A 19257-nucleotide genomic window follows, 5' to 3' on the forward strand; every position below is an offset into this window, starting at 1 on the left:
TTTTCGGGTCCAAAGTTGAATGTGTGACAGAGCTAAACAAGGTAATACCTGAGGTTTGCACGGTGGAACTTTTCCACTTTCTCTTTTACTTAATACTTTCCAAAAAGTGAAACCTTTTCTTTTCCTTATTGGATTGAAAGGAGTTGGGAGAGCATTCGGGTGGATTCCTGGTGAACCTGCTGGAACAGTGTGGCTAGAAAACAAGAATTCCTTTCCTCATTCTCAGTAGAAGGGGAAATGATGTGGTTTTTCCTGGCTGTATCACAGACAAGGAGTAAATGCTTCCGTCACTAATGTTCATCTCTTCAGCGTGCCTTATGTAGATGAAAAATTGGGCTGGCCAACAAAGATCTATAGAAAATTTCCTTTAATGGAAAAATGGGGATTCACCTGTCTCTAAGGATGGTGTTTGCTTTCAGTGGGAACTGTCCTGCCTCTCTTTAACTCAAATCAGAAATGGGGCAAAGCACATCCTTCAGACATGGCCTTCAGAGGAGCAGTGATAACTTCCCTTCTGGGCTGGTGAGTGGCACCTTGCTCTGCAGGTATGAAATCTTCACATGCACAGTTTATTGCCTGCTTTTACAAGGGGTGTTCTCAGACCCAGTGCAGCATCTCTGCTTACACCCCAACTGGGGAAGGTGCAAAACCAGCCCTTTGCCCTCTGGCCATGGAGATGCTGCGAGGGCTGGAGCAGCTCTGCTCTGGAGCCAGGCTGAGAGAGCTGGGCTGGGGCAGCCTGGAGAAGAGAAGGCTCCTGAAGGGGAGACCTTAGAGCAGCTCCAGTGCCTGAAGGGGCTGCAGGAAACCTGGAGAGGGGCTTGGGACAAGGGCCTGTAGGGACAGGCCAAGGGGAATGGCTTGAACCTGCCAGAGGGGAGACTGAGCTGAGCTCTAGGCAGAAGCTCTTCCCTGTGAGGGTGCTGAGGCGCTGGCACAGGGTGCCCAGAGAAGCTGTGGCTGCCCCATCCCTGGCAGTGCTCAAGGCCAGGTTGGACACAGGGGCTTGGAGCAAGCTGCTCCAGTGGAAGGGGTCCCTGCCTGTGGCAGGGGTTGGGGCTGGATGAGATTTAAGTTCTCTTCCAACCCAAACCAGCCTCGGTTCAGTCTCTGCCCCAAGGAGGTTCCATGGCACTGAGCTGCTTTTTTAACAGCGTTTTAAATGGAGGGGTTTCTTCATTGCTTGTTTTCAGCCATGGCTCCCTACCGGTGCTGCTTCGCAGCCTGACCCAGCCCAGGACGATGCAGCCCCAGCCTGTGTCTGAGCCGCAGCTGGGGTTCCTGAGCAGCTCATTCTGCTCCGTCCCTGCCGTAACCCGTCACCAGGGGGGGACAGAGCCCCACGCACGGCAAGTGCCGGGCTTAACCCTCCTCCCACACCGCAAAGCTCCTTCCAAGAGCCCGCCAAGCTGAGTTCTGGGGTCTCAGCTCCCCAGCTGCACCCTTGGGTGCTCCCAGCACCAGCACTGGGCGTGAGGCTGGTCGCAGACTGGCCGTGCCGCAGGGACCAGCTTCGTCTTCCTTTGCTGTTGCATGGCACCACTGCCCCTTTGGAGCAGGAAAAGATGTGTGTGCTCTTAAAAGCACAGCAGCCCTCAAACCAACTGATTTGCTGGGGTAAAGTAGATTGAGCTCATCTTGCAGACTCAGGTTTCAGAACTGCTGGTTTTCTCCTCTTTCATTGCAGCAAAAAGGCTGTTTAAAAGCCCCTGTTCGTGTGTATAAAGACATCTGCTCCCCCAGCTTTGATCTGATTCCCTGAAAGCTGGAATACAGCTGATGCCCAAGTATTTAAGTTGGAATCACCCATCCAGGAGAAAAATTTGGAACCTCTGGCATTGAAAATGAGAGGAGAAGCAGATTTGAGTGCTTGGCGTTTTCAATAGCTGGCTCTGCCTGATTGGAACCTGTAGGGAAAACAAACACAATTATTTGTGTGAGATTGAATTTCATTTCCCACAGGAAATATGAAACCTGTCACCTACGTGTTGCTGTAAGCCAGTCAAGGGCTGGAGGATGCTCCAGCATTGGTGCTGGTGAGGACTGGAGTGGCAGCCATCCCTGGGTCGGGGTGTGTGCACAGGTACCTGTGTCCTGCCCCACTGCCTTGTGTGACCCCTACAATGTGTGTCACCCGTGTGGCAGGACTCGGCTGCCTCCCAGCAAGCACAGAGATGGCAAAGCAGGTTCCTCAAAGGGAGAAGCTGGGGCTGTCCCTGGAGGTGTGGACCGCGGGCTGCAAGCCTGGAGTCAGTGCTGGGCCAGCCAAGGCTGATGGAAGGAAATCTGAGAGCCCTGAAGATGTACAAACAACACAGGGCTGGAGTCCTCTCCTCGGTGCTGGCCAGCTTGCTGCAGAATCGTTTTTCCTCTGGCTCCTCAGTCAGCTCCTCGCTCAGACCCCGCTGTCCTTGGAGATTCAGTCTTAATGCCTCAAGCTGGGGGCTTATATCAGTGTTTGAAGTGAGGTGAGTGAGAGCCCCAGCATCATCTGCCCACACTGTGAACCTCCCCATCTGCCACCGAGCATGGTGGGGGACGGTCCCACCCACCTGGGTGCAGCCTCTGGGCTCGGTCCCAGCTGAACCTGCGCAGCAGCTGGCCACTGATTTAGGGAATCGAGGAATCTCCTCTCATGCAGACAGCAGAGACCGGAAGGTAACAAGGGCTCGTTCTGGTGGAGCTGAAGAGTGCATTCAAATATTGCCGAGCCACAAAGCCATGCCCATGGCACTGTTTGCTCCCTGTGGGTGGTCCTGGTGCCAGGGATGGAGTGTATGGGATGGGGCACGCAGTTCCCCACAGCCCATCCTGAGCAGCTGCATCCCACAGACCTGGAGCAGGTCCCCAAGGGTCACAGCCAGAGGGTATCCTTTGCTGCAGAGGGGAGAGGGATTTAAGATGGAGGAGTTGAATAGAAGACCGACTGTGCTGATATGCAAGACTCTTCCTCCTCCTTAAACCATTCAGTTGTAATGACTGTGCAAACAGAAGGCCTGGGTAATTATTATGTGGCTTTGTGGGTATAAATTTAACATGCCGTTCCCAGGCGAGGGAAGACTTTTTCTGTTGAGTCTTCCTCCTTAACTCACTGCTTTCAGTTTCTCTGTGGGTTCAGTATGGGTAGTCAATAGTCACCTGAGTGCGAAATAGCCCTGGACACCAGTGGCAGGGACTGGCACTGCTCTGAGGCAAACTGGGCTTGCAGGAGGGGCTGGGGAGAGGCAGCAAATGCTTTTGCAGCTGCAGGCTGTGACCCAGCACAGGGGAAGGGATGCCAAGTGCAGTCAATAGGCCTCACAAGGCATCTGAGAGCCTTCTTGTCCCCACCTAACCCATGGTGGTTAATGAGATCCAAGGGGACACTCAAGCTAACAAATCCATAGTTCAGTGCCGGGGCTTAGACAAGGCTCCTGAGGGAGGCAGCGATGGTTTCATTTCTCCAGAGCTCATGGAGCTGAAGCACCAGTCTCTCTCTCTCAAGTTAGCACAGAACAATGGTGCAAATGAATCTTAGTGACCCTCCTTTGCATTGTTATATCGGGCTGCCCAGCTCTTGTAAATAAACCAAGCCCAGTGCTGAGCAGCTGGTTTTCTGCTGGTTGGATAAAGATGCTGTCTGAAGCAGTTTCAGCTGTTCAGTTTATCCTTTATTTCCCACACGTACACTCGACAGCATAACGTGTCCTGCTGAGAGTTAAACCTGTCAGTGCTTTTGGATTTACTTCCACTGCAATAGCTGATGCTTAGCTCCAAGTCCTGCAACGTCCAAAATCTGCTATGCATGACCCCTCTGAGGTCTGTGTGGAAAGCTGGAGGTGTGTTTTTGTGCCCACAAAGACCCTGATGTTCTCTGGAGTGTCAAAGGGGCCTTGACTTGCTCTTGGCACGTGTGTAAGCACAATGCCTCCTGCATTTGGAAGGACTCATTGTGGAAACCATTAGGTTGAGTAGGGTTGGGGGCAATAAATGTGGAAGGGGTTATGCTTTTCTTTCTCTTGTTTTCCTTCTTGAAGTCCACTGGATCCATTTCGTCTTTAAACTGTGGAGGAGATGAGTGGAAAATTAAGATGAAGAAGAGAAAGCCCCATGCGTTCATATTTCCACCAGGGGAAGCATCTTTATTGTGCTAAAACTTCCCACAGTATCCCCATGGGCCCTGGGGATGCTCTGTGTACCCTGCCACTACAATACTACTTGAGCTGGTGGTGATTTGGCTGCAGGGGAAGGGTGTTTCTAAAATGTGGTGATTTCATGCCTAAACCTTGCCTTGTGGCTATGAGGGCCAAGGTGGTTTTTGACTTTGGGCAGGTACTTCGAGTCAGTCAGGGTTACTTTTCTCAGTGTAGAAGTGCATGATGCTCACAGCTGAGAGGAGCACAGGGATCCTTCCTTGCAGAAAACATGGACCAGGAGGGGAACATCCTCAGGATCTGTACTCTGTCTGCTTCTAGTCATTCCCCATGGTGAGTGGAAAGGGAACACATCCTGTGTCCATCCTGTTACCCTTCTGAGCGACACTGCTGTGGATTTGCCATCGCAGTGAAGGAGAAGGTGAGCACTTGCATGGCTCTTTGCCTGTCCATGTGGAAATGATGCTCAGCCAACAGTGACCTGCTCTTTAGTGACCTCATCTGGGGGAGCTGCTTGTGTGTGGGGGAAACACCCAAATTATTTACTTAATAATGGGAAAACTGCTCTCAGCAAGTGGTTATGAAGCGAAGAATGAGGAGGAAGGTGACAATACCTGGTTTGATAACAGATTATAGGTTATCTTCTTTTCCGAGGAAAGCACGTGAGATTTCCAGTCAGGAGGAGCTGGGGTCTGGACATTTTCCTGATGTCAGTCAACATTATGGAGCTGAACAGAATTAATGGTTTCCTGCAGTTTTAAAAATAATTCCTCTAACTGAGCATTTTTAATTTGAACTTTAAAAATATCTTTGGACCTTCTTTTCAAAATCAAGAGAACATTTGGAAGAGAATCTTCTCATCAGCGCCCATTTACTAGATGTGGACTTTTCAAAGGGATGATTGCATCCAACTTCCCTAACGAGCTCCAGGGATTGGACATGGCCAAGAGAAATGCCTGGTTTAGGCCCTGCTTGCTCCGGTTTCTTCCATCTGTGGAGGAAGTGAACAATCAATTTTATAGGTGACAGGAGGAGATGGTGAAAAGAATGTGACACAGATCTAAAGAAAGCTCTTGGTCTTGTGCAACAGGCTTGCATCAATTGGTGTGACCTGTCCTGGGTTTTGATCTGCCCTGATACGTTTGGAAATTGACTTGTAATGTTTAGATGCCATTATTTCCATTGTTTTGGAAATTCCTTCTGGCTTGTTCTGGGTTTGAACTTCCCCAGAATCTGAAGTTTGTCAGGAGTTTGGGCTGGGAGAATTGCTGGGACGTGGGAAAGCAGAAGGGCTTTGTGTTGTGTCTGTGTCTTCTGAATGCAAGTTCAGAGCTCTGTTGCTCAGTGCCTTGGAAAATAACCGGTGACAAAAGAGATTGGGAGTTTGGATAAGAGTTAAATTGAATGTTTGTCCTGAGCCAACAGTGTTCTTGGGCTATTGAGGAGATCCAAAGAGTTGCACTCATTTTTAAAATAGCTTTTCTGTTTTCTCCATCTCTTACAGTTCTCTGTGCTGATGCTGTACTCGGGCACTAAACCAAGCAATGGTCCCAAACACCCACAGTCAATTTGCCTCCTTTGTTATGGCAAAATACCACAGGAGTTACAAGCATCACGTGTGGCTCAAAGCCTCTGGAGAGGCTTCTATAACTTGTCAGGAAAGGGATAACTCCATAGAGCTGCTTATGTCAGATGCACCCAAGCTGAAATGTTCATATTGCCTGAGTCTCTAAAAGCACAGAAGTGCAGCTTTAAGCACGTGCTTCCATTCACCAGATTGGGCAAAACCCTTCAAGTCAGTTTAATTAACCACATAGCAGTGCACCCCTGAGCCCCTGGGAGCCCCTGGATTACATGCTGCAGTCCCAGGTCTGTATCTCTGAGCCGCCTTGCTTCAGTGAATTGCAGTTTATTCCTCTTGGACCAAGGCCTCGTGCCTTCCTCCTTGGAGACGATTCCCATAATTCGTGTGTAATTAGCTTAGCTCTAACTAGATCTACCTGTATCGGACAGAATACATTTTTCTAACCTCCCCAGATCCCATTGAAAATGCCTGCGGTCCCTCCATATGGGAGCTTGGGCTCAGCAGAGACCACAGGGACAGAAAATAGCCTTTTTAGAATGAAGAGTTCTATAGCATTAACAGCAGGACTAGTGAAGCTTCAGACAAGAAGATGTGTTAAATGGTAAGGAGGCTCTGGTTTTGCTTGTATTATCTGAACCCAGTTTATAGAGTCCAGAAACCAGGAGGTACTGAAAGGGCTGGTTCTTAATTGCCTCTTAGTATTTATTTATTTAGAAGGCACCAGAAAAATCACTGCATTTTCTGACAAACCTGCCAAAGGAATTTGCTCGGCAGGCACAAATAATGAGCAGCGTGGGGACATGGCTGACAGATGATAGGCCTACATGTTTGTAAGCAACTCAAAATCCATTACTGTGTGATCAAAATTAGGCAAGAGCCTAAGGAAACACTGAAGCAGGGTCTGAAGTCTAAGATATCAATTGTGACATGCTACCTAGTAATCAGCTACAAGAAAACACACCTTGCTCAGGTTGTATTTCTCGTTAGCACAGAGTGTGAAAATGAGATAATTAGCATATTTGTGGCAAATAAAATATTACGCTTTCAAGCAAGAGACTGTCCTTATTTACTGCCCTGCTTTGTATTTAGAGCAGCTGCAGAGGCACATCCTATCCGTGCTCTGTAGAGCCAGCTTCATGAATTATAGCTTGAGAATAATTCATCAGACAAATTCATGTCCATGAATAATCTGCATTCAGATCATGACCTTTACCAAGCTGCTTTTCCCAGACCTCAGAGCTTTCAGCTGATGCGGGGCAGAGGCAAGAGAAGCCCAGCGTAACTGCTCTCCCATCTCCTCCCCTCCAGCAGGATTCCTCATTCTGGGAGCAGGGCAGGGAAGCCTCAGCCCAGGGATGCTTCAGACGTGCCTGAGACTTAGTGCTCAGATGAGAGGGAACTGCTCCCAGAGCCTGGCCCCAGCTCAGGGCACTGCTGGTGGCTCTGGTCCCTACTCCCGGGCTGCAGAGGTGGATCCATGCAGGCAGCGGACAGTGCTGGAGTTGCATTAACTTTTGTCTCACCGTTGCTGGACTCTGGGAAATGAGGCAGGGCAGCCTGTCCTGGTGAGGCAAAGCCTACATATATTTATCCACTGCAACAGCTGGCTGCTTATGCCAGCACTAACCTGATGGGAGAACATCAGTGAAGCTCTCTGCTGATGGCAGCTCTCACTGTGTGATCTGGAATCACTTTGCACACCTTAGTGCATTAGAGAGAAGAGGATAAAATAAAATAGCATCAGGAGCATGGGCAGAAGCTTAGAGAAGCACAGATTAGAGCCACAAGGGGTTGTAAGCCTCAGACGCTTACTTTTCCCTCAACCGGTTTTACTCATCATGCCAAAAATTAATAGGAAATAAGAGCCAGAAAGCAACAGGGCTGTAAAGTGTCAGGAGCAAAAACGGACGCAGAGATTTCCATTTAACAAATACTGTGTCCTAATATTAGATGAGTTTGGTGTCGGTGAGTCCAAAAGTGAACTTCAGCATTTTTAGTATGAAATATTTGCATTCTCCCTCGTTTGCTTCCAGTGGTTTCACAGAGCTCTGTACTCCTCTCACACAGAAGTCCCATGAATTCGGCAATGTTCTTTGTTTGTTCTCGTGGTTTAGCCACAAGTAGGATTCGTGCAGAGCTCTGTGTGCTGCTGTGGGAGTGGGGCTCCCCTGCAGTTCCACAGGGCCTCTGGCTCGTCTGGGTGAGGGAAACATTGAGAGGTTGCAAGTCCTGGTGGTGCTGTGCAGGGGGCAGTTGGTTTAGCTCAGGAGACCTCAGGTTACCTGCAAAATAAGCAGGAAAACCCAGTCTGGGGTTGGATGTGACACAGGGTCTAAACCTCACTTTGCTTTTACCCCTCTGATGAAAGCAGGGCCTCGGTTTCCCTGTCTGTAAAATGAGGGACTAGCAATGATGTGTCATTGTAAGAGTGGATGAGAAGCTTAAAGCAAAACATGTGTGAAGGAATATTGAAAGGGTTTCATCATTCAGCAGTGTGCAGTGCGCTTTATTTGCTGCCTCATCTTGTTTGCTCTTTCATCAGGCCACTGAGCAAAAGCTCATGAAGGGGAAGACCTCATATCTTTTTACAGGGTATTACTGAGCCAATGAACCTGCGGAAGGCTTGTGGTGCAGAATGTGGCAGCGTTGGGTTCTTCCTCTTGGGGCTTTTATGAGGGCTGCAAAAGCAAAGCCATGGCTGGAGGGGGCTTTCATTGTTTCACTGATTATTTTATGTATTTTAGGCTGCAAATGAATTAACCATGATGAATTCTCCCATTTCACCATCTGCTTCAGACTCCATCTCAAAGGGTTCCCAATGGGCACAGCACACAAAACCCTTTAAAATGATCCTCCCCATATTTCCCACGCTCAGCAGTCTGCTAATGAGGCCAGTAGATGTAGGTGATGGGCCTGCATGATCTAGAGGGGCATTAGGGTTGTGCTGAGCTGACCTGTTTGTTTACTCCCAGCTGGCAATTTCATCACAGTGTTCTTTGTCTCAGAAACATTTGTGCATTTACACTTTTACAGACAGATCAAGGCCAGAAACATTCAGCCATGAAACTTCCACCTTCGGCTCAGGAGCACAAGTTGCTCCACTGCTTCCCATCTTACTGCCCTCGTGTTGGGCTGGAAACACTGAGGAGCTCTGGTGAGCTCTCCATAACTGATGTGAGGGTAAGTGCACACCTCCTACTGGCATTCAAAGGGTTACTTGCAACGAGTGATGTCTTGACTGTCAAGTCTCTGCCTCCATGCATTTCCCACTCTTCTGTCTCTTGGGTACAAGGTTTTCTGCTTTCAGTCTTTGCCTGCCAGGCTCGAACGCCACTGAATCCCCTATCAAACATGATTGCTGTGTTGCCTCAGTGCAGTGCACGTATGCCCGCCTTCCCTGCGAGGAGGAGGAGGATTAAAAAGCTAAAGCATTTAACCTGTCTCTCAAACAGTATTATTCATGGCAGGTAAGTGGCTGAGCAGCATTTTGCAAGGTTCCCCGTGAATAATACATAGGATGGTCAGTCTTGGCACAGGAGCATTACTCCAGCTGCAGAATAATTCACATGCCTGAAGGAAAAAAGGTGAACATCTTAATTATTTTCATTTTCTGTAAGTGATAGAATCAAAGGACCAGCTATTGGTTGAGTCTAAAGGTTGGGAAAGCCCTTTAAGCTCATCCAGTCCAACCCTTACCCCAGCACTGCCAAGGCCACCACTGACCCATGGCACTGAGGGCCTCATCTACACGGTGTGTGAACCCTTCCAGGGACGGGGACTCCACACTCCCCTAGGAAGCCTGTTCAATACCCAATGACCCTTCTGGAGCAAAAGAGATTGTTTGATGGTCAAGCTTGAACAGTTGCAGCTCTGCCTATCGGGACCATGCATGTGGGGGTCTGCCCATGGCTGCTGCCTGGGGCAGGGCAGAGGTGCACAGACCTCATGGGCTGTGGGTCACTGGCTGTGCCAGCACGTCAGCGTGTGGCTGAGCACAGAAATGTGTGCAGATGGATTTACTGCTGTGGGGGAAGCTGGATCATAACACAGCTCCGGGACTGCACCTAACTCATACCCTGGCATGGTGCGACCAGGGAGGGAGATGGATGTGCAGCTGCCCTCATCTCCTCCCTCCAGGCTTGGTTTGCAGTTCAGAAGACAGATGGACAGCCATGCACACAAATACACTCGGATTTCTCCCCACAGAATGATGTCATTCTAGGGTTTTTTATATTCAGGGTAAAATATTGTAACAGCACCATTTCCTTCGAGCAAGAAAATATTTGAGCAGATCTTCTTATAAAAAGCCTTCGAGTCTATTACTTTGCTGGGAATTGGGTACTTTCTTGTTTCTTTGAAAACTGCTTTCCTCACCATAAAAATAGGATATTTTGGCTGAAATACAATTTTTCCTGCGTTTTGTAAAGAGATGCATAAAGGACTCAGTAGTCTCAGTTTTGATTATATCTAGAAAGTCTTAGGTTTCTATTTTGACCTACTGACATCATATAAATTAAAACAAGCAAACAAACAAAACCCCTCCAGCTTTTTATTTGTATAAGCTTTTATTTTTACTTACTCTTTCCTCAGTGGCTTTTTACTCACCCTGGTAATCCACCTGGTAATAGAAGTGATTATAAGTGTGCTTGAAAACTACATCATCCTGCACTTCACAAGTACACACACACCTCTCATGGTTGGAAACCAGCGTTTTGATTACTGATTTGTTAATACCAACACAAATCTTGCTGCACAATCTGTGAGTCAAAGAGAGTCTGTCCATTGACCTATTGCACTTTGGATCAAGGATTTGATATACAGAAACAAAAGAGACGGAGAGATGCAGCTCATCTGAAGGGATCCCATGTGCAGCAGCCATCTATGAGAGGCAGCAGAAGGCTGGGGTGGCCAGATAGGTAAATAGAGAGGGTGGATTGTGTGGCTTTTGGCCACAAGGGCATTGGAGCGAGGCCTTTAATTTCACATTAGGATTCTTCTCGTATTTGCTAGATAGAACAATATTAACCTTTTGAATTTATTTAGAAACTCATTAGTGCTTTTTCTATAGTCCATTCTTTTCCTGATTAGCTTTCCTCATTACAATTCAAATTTCTTTCTGCTACATTTACCACATTGTCCTGCTTTCTCTCATCTCTATTGTTGCTCAGCTTAATTTATTAAAGCAATGAAAAAGGAAGGGGGGGATCGGCTGACATAGCTGCCTTCCCACTCTTTGGTGCTTGGGAGGAAAAGAGAAGAAGGGAGACACCCGTGAGCTTGCCTTCTCTCCCTGGGCTGGAGGACGGTGGCAGCAGCTTCTATGCAAGTGCATGAGGCAAGCATGGTTCATGGTAGCAGCGTAAAGGACCTTCTGAATATGCTTTAGTCTGTGCCCAAAGCTGCCAGCAAGGCACTGAAGTGCTGGGTGAAGCAGCTGCCTCCACACACACCACCAGTGACTCTTGCTTCCTATGTGGCTTTAGCCTGTGGGGCTTGACTTTCCTGCTTTTCCATGTGAGTTGCTGCTCAAGGGTTTTAAAATGGAGTTCACTCCGAAAGTTCAGTGTTCATCATGTCCTGGAAACATACACAACCCCCATCTCCCCGGCTCCTCTGGCATCCTGTTTCCAAGGTTATTCTAAAAGCTATGGGTAAGCCTTTACTAGTGTTTCTTAGTAGCTTATGGGAGGTGCTTTAGCCCCTAATCATCCTCGTGTGTGTACTTAGTATCAGTATGGAAGCCTGGGAGTTGCTGTAATTGCTCTGGACTTCATACATCTCCAGTGCAATATGAATTGACATTTCGGTCAGCTGAGCAATGCATCTGTATCCCGTGTGCCTGTGATTAAAGATGCATATGCTTTTGACAAGTGATGATTAAATTCAGCCAGATGATTGCAACCGTCCTCGATGGTGTGGTTCTGCAGGTACTGGTGGAGTTGAACATCTCACCAATGGGAATGAATGTGTTTCTGCAGGAGGAGTCGTAAAACAGGGAAGTGCCAAAGTATTTTATTGGGAGGCACAAAGGAATTAACTCCCTCGGCAAAGGTTAGAGAGAGAGGGTTTGGCAGAGCCACAAAAATAATGTGAATTCCTGCGTTTCTGCTCCAATGCCTTAATCATAAAATCATGTTTTCTCTGAATTCTTTTCTGTCTGTGGTAATTATAGTTTTGGCTGGTTTCCGTCCTTTATAAAAACCTGTCTTTCACACATCTTGTGCAACTAAAAAAAGATAAAACAATCATAATTTTCCAAGTGTATAATTCTGGACTCCAGCAGAGGCTTGAAACAAGTGAGGTAATTATTCCACTTGGTTCAGCACCATTTGGAGCATTAGGCTGTTTTGCAAATTGTAGGTTTAAAATAAGACACGTGAACTGGAAAAAGTTCAGTGAGCAACATGTTAAATAAAATAAATGCTTGCAAATATCAGCTGAAAGAGAAAAGGAGCTGGCTGTGAGCCTTTGGCATGAAGGTGATCGGAGGAGGACGGGAAAGATCAATGATGTGGAGGGAAGGTTAAAGAAATAAAAAGCCAAAAGAAAGATTCGATGCTTTCCTGTAGGTGATGGGAGGACACCAGGACATGCTTTCGGGCTGAATTAATCCTGGTGCAAGATAAAACATCCCCCAGCCTTTCCCCAGGGCTCCATTTGGCCTGTGGGCAATCGCAGGAGGTCAGGCAGGGGAAGCTGCCAAGAGGAGGTGGAGCTGGCTGGTTAAAGCCCAGACCAGACGTGCATTTATTAGCGCTGGTTAATGAACTTGTTCCTGGCAATCAACCACTGGGGCAGGAGGTGGCCTTGATTTGCAAGTTGTGACTGCCAAGAAAGTCACCTATAATTGCCTGTGATCTTGTGGCTTTCTGATTTTCACCTTGGTCTTCCCTTCCCCTGGAAATAGGGTTTGTGTGGCTCTGGGTTTTTTTTTCTTCCCTTCTCCCTCCGGGTTCTTTGCTTCACACTAACACCATTCTCATGTTTATCGCTACTGCTGTGATTAAACCTCTGCCGTGGTCTGATTTTGGGTGCAGTACCCATGGTGACTGGAAAACAGCAGCCATTCACAGAGGTAGGAGAGCAAAGTTACTTGTGGTTGCAGAGGGGATTCACGACCATTACGTGGCTGAGGAGAGCACAGTGCAGTTGTATGTTTACTGCAGGGCACCCTTAATAATATTGATGCATAGTTTTAAACAGCTTCTAGGTGTTAACAGCCCCACGGGATTGTTCCCCCCTCCTTTCCCCAGGCAATCCTGTGCTTTGGTTGCATTTCTAGTTTATTTTCTGTAGTATGTGAACGCGCTCTGTTGCTCCGTAAGCATCACTGAGACACTACTCAGTCATCTGGGGATGGCACAGGGGCTGCCAAACAAGACCAGTATTGCTGGAGAATGACGTGTTGCCCACGTAATCCTCCTGCCTTTGGTGGTGTGTGAAACTGCAGGTTGGACAGAGCAGAAGTAATGTAGGCTTGGAGTCCCTGTGTAAAAGGAAACAACCAAAGGCTGAAACGAGCTTCTGTTTAATTAGAGGTGTGAGTGCATGTAAGAGAAAGTAGCTGACTGCACGCTGCATGTGCAAATGCAGAGTCAGAAGCTGAAGATGAGGGGGAAAGAAAGTTTGGGTTTATTCCTGTGTTCCTGGAGGCAGGAAAGCAATGCCATGCTGCAGATTTCCAGTTGGCCAGCCTTGGACTCTTTGTTCCTTTTAAATGCAGCAAATCAGGAAGGAGAAATAAATGCGATAGTTTTAATTGTTTGTTTTTGTTTTTTTCACTATTTCCTATACACAGAAGTGAAAGATAAGGCTGAGAAAGCTCAAATGGCTAAAGTGGATCCTTATAAGCAGCATTTTTACTGCTGGTACGAAAGAATTGATGTGAGTAATATCTCAGATTAAGGTCCAGCCTGTCAGGCTTAATGCTGGGGGTTTGGGGGGGTGGGGGGGGGGAGGGGGAAGGGTGCTTTCAGGCAGAGATATTGCTGGTGAAGTTCTTGGGTTTGAGGCATTTGGGGGGGGGTGTTGTATTTTGATGGGGGAGGGTCCACTGTCTAAAGAGGCAAGTGTCAAATCTGTGCAACAGGAACAGTTGCAGATGCAGGAAGAGGCTGCAGAGAGTGGGTTGTTGCTGAGCTGGAGAGGAATAAAAGCAAGAGAATGACATTAGCATTTAATTCCTGGCAGTTGCAGCAGTGCATAATAACATCAGTTTAAAAGCTGCTCGTTTCCCTCACTTTGTGCATTATTAAGGCTTGAACCTGTGTTTAATGGCTGGAATATCACTTTCTGTTTCCCTCATCCTATGCTTGCAATTGATCTACATAACCTACTAGATCTCCACTTGGTTTTCTGAAGCATGTGAGGGTTCTCACTGTGTCCTGAGAGACATAACATTATAACTCAGGCCCTCTCTTACAGTACATGTGTTACTGTGGTCCTTTCCTTCCTTGTGGGATGAGTAACAAGAGAGGGGAAAATACTGGCTTTGCTGCACCTCAGATGCTTGTGCCACATTGCCAGGGGTGTTTCCATCATGCCGGGCAGGTTTCTGCCCAAACCCCTCTGTTGTCTTTCCTTTGCATGGCAAGATCTGACCCCAGCACTAAGACCACATTGCTGCATGGGCTGTCTTAGGAGCACCGTGCAGCACTGCAGCAGCCCAGCCAAGAAGACAGCTTTATGGAGACACTCCTTGGGGTTTCTGAGACACTTGCTGGGGACAAGAGGTCTATCTCCAACTGTGGTTTGGCAAGTCTTTCCCTCTGGTTAGTACCTTTGGAGCTCACAGGTTGTATTAGGACAGTGTCCAGTTCTAAGAGAGTCCAGTTCATGCAGCTGTGTATACCACCTTGAGGAGTTCTGCTCCTGCTGAGCTTACTGTCTGCAACTTTCCTAATAAAAAAAGAGAAAAAGGCAGTATCTTGCATTTTTAAAAAGGTTTGTATCCAACTGAGTGTTTTATGAAACAGTTTTCATAAAGACTGAGCTTGGGGAAATGTCTCCATCAACACAGTTTTGTTACATTTACAGGCTACTGACATCTCACATAGTCTGGGCATTTCTACCCTTGATGCATTGTTCAGTGCCGGCTTCCCTGTTTGTTTTCCTTTTTGTGGTTGTGCTGTAGATCTTTTCCAGGATCCAGCTTCCGAAGAGAAAGTGCAGCTTATTCAAACTGTTCTAAACCTATTTATCCAGGCAAATATTCGCACATGTAAACCAGCAGAAAAGTGCTATGATGTCTGTGAGGGCAGGAGAGCACACAGACCCTGTGAAATGGTAAGTCTCTCCTTGGTGTGTTTTATCTGGAGGCAGAAATTACATACATGCAACACAGTGAGTGAGGGCTCTGTACCTGTTTGAACTCCCTTTTCTCAGCACTAAGTCCAGTTTGCACAGGCTTCACCACAAAGGGGCTTTGAGGTTAGGTAGCTGCATGGAGACCTCTCTCCTCTATGTCACTAGCTCAGTCTTTAAAAGCCAGCCAAGAGCTGTCATGAGCTGATGGCTGGGTAAGAGATTCCTCAAGAGCAGCTGGTATCACAACTGCATTGCTCAAGTTCCCACATTTTAACCAGAGCATGTTGTCTCGGATTTACCTTGAAGAGGATTTCTCATGCAGCTGCTGATCAGTCCTGCTCCTTAACATGACTGAAAAGCCCTGGCACTGTGCTTGAGCCCTTCTTGCAAGGGAAACAGCTGGGAGGACATAGCAAGGACTGGTCAGAAATCCCACTTTAAACTTTGTTCAAGCTCAGTTCAATGGGTCTTGATAATTTCACACTCTCATCATAAAAGAGACTTCAAAAGAGGCTCCTCCCGTCTCCAGAGGAAAACTGCACTTTTATTCCTGGAGAGTAGTTCTGTGCACTGTTGACACAGGCTGCTAGAGCCCACGTGCGCCAATGGGAGGTATATATTGTGATATAAGTGTTTAGGAATTTGGCAAGACTTCCTTGCTGCCAGAGCTACACATGTAAAGGACTGGGGCTTGTTCTCCTTTTTTTGACTTTAAACTTTTGGCTGCCTGAATTCAACATATTTCTTGTTGATTCTGTAATGAAGACAGAGGCTTGAATTCCTGTGTTGCTTTTTATTTGCATTTTTACTACAGTTAGTCTCATTTCCCTCTTGCTGAAGGCCATTAATGAGGAGTTGGATGACTTGTCTAGGTTTTCATTTTTTATGGCTTTCCAAAGCTCTATACATAATAAATCAGGCATCCTGTTTTGCTTCTGCTATTAACAATGTACCTGGAGCAGAAGAATTGATGGAATACATCAGGTTTAACGCCTTAACAACAACAAAGAAAGACAACAAAATAAAGAAACGCACTTGTGGTGATGCTTTTGCAACTGTCATCATCATTCTTTCCCAGATCCAGCCATGAAATGAGGACAAATAGAAGATTTTGCCATGATGTCACCCTCCAGTCCATCCCAACCTGAGCTTGAAGCGAACTGTTGATATGACCCATCCCTCTCTGCAGCACACATGGCTTCATCTTTCCGTTCATCCCACCTACAGATGACAACTCTCTTTCTTCCCTTAAGGTGTGTCCAGCAACAAAGCAGCAGACACATTGTCTGGCATAGATGTCCTCAGTTGCAAGTTACAGCAACTCCATGGCAAGACCCTGTAAGTTTTTGCTTTATGAAGATCTCTCAGTCCCATTGCTGTGCTCTCCTTCCCTGAATAAGGGAGGATTGAAGCAAAGGAAGGTTGAAGATCTTGCCTCAGAAAAAACCTTTGGAGTTGCTGCCTGGCACTGAGCTGTGAAAGTTAGCCAAACCCACATTAAGCTGCATTTCATTGAGAAACCATTTGAGTTCAGTCTGACCTTTTCTCTTCAATAAGGATTTGAAAGTCTTCTCTTGCACAGCAAGCTGTGTTGGCACAGCATCATGAAAGCAAAGCTGGATACTGGGTTCCTTCTGTACCAGGAATGGGTTCTTAGGTCAGAAAACACTTCTGTTAAACTAAAACCTATTTTCTTTAAAATAAGGTTAAAATAGTTTCCTTCCTTGTGGTACTTTGCCCCATGAACTTCCCCTTCTTTTGCACAGAAAACCATGGGTCATTTGTTGTGCACTTCATGCTCTCACGTACTTTTGCTTCCTGCTGACATGTTCAAACCTAAATTCCTTCTGCAGTTCAGACTTAGTGAGCTTTTCCAGTCCTGCTTTGCAAAGTCATGCTACAGAGGCCCTCTGCTCACCCCCTCCAGGGTCTAAAGCTCCTTGAAATCAAAGAATCCCAGCCTGGTTTGTGATGGAAGTGACCTTAAAGCTCACCCAGCTCCAACCCCTGCCAGCCCTGGTGCCTTGCCAAAGCACTCTTGGGGATAGAACTGAATGGGACTTCAATTATCTGAATTGTTGCTTTCACAGAATCACAGTTTGTGTTGGAAGGGAGCTTAAAGCTCATCCAGTTCCAACCCCTGCCACAGGCAGGGACCCCTTCCACTGGAGCAGCTTGCTCCAAGCCCCTGTGTCCAACCTGGCCTTGAACACTGCCAGGGATGGGGCAGCCACAGCTTCTCTGGGCACCCTGTGCCAGCGCCTCAGCACCCTCACAGGGAAGAGCTTCTGCCTTAGAGCTAACCTGAATTTCCCCTGTTCCAGTCGAAACCCATCACCCCTTGTCCTATCACTACAGTCCCTGATGAAGAGTCCCTCTTGGGCATCCTTGCAATCAACCCTTGCAGAAGGGTGAAACCTGCACGGAAAGAGTAAGCTTCATATCAGCTTCCATACTCTTTTGCAGGGCCCCTTCAGAGGATGCTGCCTACCCTGGAAAGCTATTTGGGTACATCAGCTTCTCCAAGGGAGAAGTCTCCCTCTAGGATTAAGTTTTAGAGGCAGCTCTTTTAGCGTTCCTGCTCACTGCCCAGAGTGAACTGATGGAACGAGACATTTCATGCTCCTTTAGAAAGAGGAAACTTAGTTCAATTCAGATGAGCAAAATGCACAATAGTAACTGCACTAACTGCAGTTATTTCAGTACAGCATCCTTCCTCCTAAGAACTAATTGCTGAGTGCTGGAATCCTCCTTTCCTCCAAATGGAGAATGAACATTGGCAGTTCTAGCTCTGCTGTTCCCCAGCTCCCACGTACACCTGCAAAATATTGCCCACAGCAGAACATCGGAGATCATGAAAAGATTTGTTTTTCTTCAAAGAGAAAAGATTTTATGTCTCTTTGGTGAATGTAAAAATATTAATTCAATAAAGCATTAATTGTCAGTAAAAGAACAAATGTAGCTTAAAAAGTATGTAAAAATGCTGGAATGTACAAATGAGCTGGTAATGTGTAGGAAGCATAAAGCGCTAAAAATACTAAATTAAAACATGCACATTTGAGGAAAAAATTGTCTAATTTGAAGTATTCTTCATTTTAATAGATTTTTCCTCAACTTCATTGAACCTCGTTGCTTTGGTGTTGCAAATAGCTCATGTGTACTGTATTTTCCATGTATTAAGCAATGATGTATTTGCTGCTTGTTTGCTCCTCTCAGAACCTGCTTTTTAGGCTTATGTGAAGAGCAGCTTCCAGTGGAGGTGTGTATAGAAGTTGAGTGGTTGTTTCATGCCTGTGAATGTGATGAGCATTGCAGTAGGACTTTGTAGCGGTTTTGGTGTTCAAAGTAGAAAACAAGTACTTGGGGAAGTGAATGTAAGTTTTGGCTGGTTGTGGCAATGAAAAGCAACCAGTAACTTCAGCATTTAACACCGAAAATGTTTAGGGCAAGAGTCACACTAAGCTTTTCCTCTGGAGTGCACCCAGGTTCATCCCTGCAGTGCACTGCTCCAGGTGCCTGCTGCAGTCAACATCTTGGCGCCTGCCCTTGCACCACTGGCCCTGCAGATGTAACACAGACGGAAGAACTGCCCTTTGTAACTCTGATGAGGAAAGAGCTTTTATTACCGGTAAGAGCAAGCTCTCTCTTCAGCTGTCACAGCCTGGGTCAGGGAAGCGCAAGGCTGCTTCCCTGGGGACTGCTTTACTTTCCCTTCTGGGAATTAGCCAGGCATTAGTCAGAGCTGTGCTGGGACCGCTCTTTGCTCTTTCCAAATAAATGGCTTTGGGAGAGGAGGGCAGGCTGAGAGTCTTAGAAAGGATGAGGCACCCTGTGGCAAGCTTCTGCTTGGAATGACTGATCTATGGAGCTGGAAGGAAGCTCTGGGGAAGCCATCTACCATTGCTAAGTGGGAGGTCAGTTTATCTCATTTCATTCACCCTGGGACTGCTGGGCAATAGTCATGGATGAGGCTTTTTCCCTGGATGTTGCAGTAGCCTATGGAGGCTGTGTCAGAAGGGAGTACAGGCACGCTCTCATGCTGGGTAGAGAGAGATTGCTCTTTTTATCCCATCCCATCAGTTTGTTAGGAAGCATTCATTATAAAAAAATGTTTATGAGAGAGGTTTTTGTGCTTCTCTCCTCATTCTGAAAGAAATACTAGAAGTCCTGCTTCAGCTGGAAATTAAAAGACTATATATGGAGTGGGGATTTGCCCCCATGCTTTGTGCTGTG

The 19257-nt window shown here is 46.9% G+C and overlaps 1 long non-coding RNA gene across 1 annotated transcript; it reads right to left on the bottom strand.

Annotated features, from left to right (window-relative positions):
- Positions 1-13713: 13713 nt before the first annotated feature.
- Positions 13714-15369, bottom strand: LOC133224890 (uncharacterized). The gene is made up of 3 exons (XR_009728967.1): positions 15324-15369; positions 14498-14616; positions 13714-13857 (listed from the first exon to the last, which is right to left on the bottom strand). It is a non-coding gene; the product is annotated as an uncharacterized LOC133224890 (long non-coding RNA).
- Positions 15370-19257: the final 3888 nt, after the last annotated feature.

This window comes from Neopsephotus bourkii, unplaced genomic scaffold, assembly GCF_033783945.1.
Source record: "Neopsephotus bourkii isolate Nb327-2 ecotype Australia unplaced genomic scaffold, CSIRO-AGI_Nbou_v1 NB_1737, whole genome shotgun sequence".
NCBI lineage: Eukaryota > Metazoa > Chordata > Aves > Psittaciformes > Psittacidae > Neopsephotus > Neopsephotus bourkii.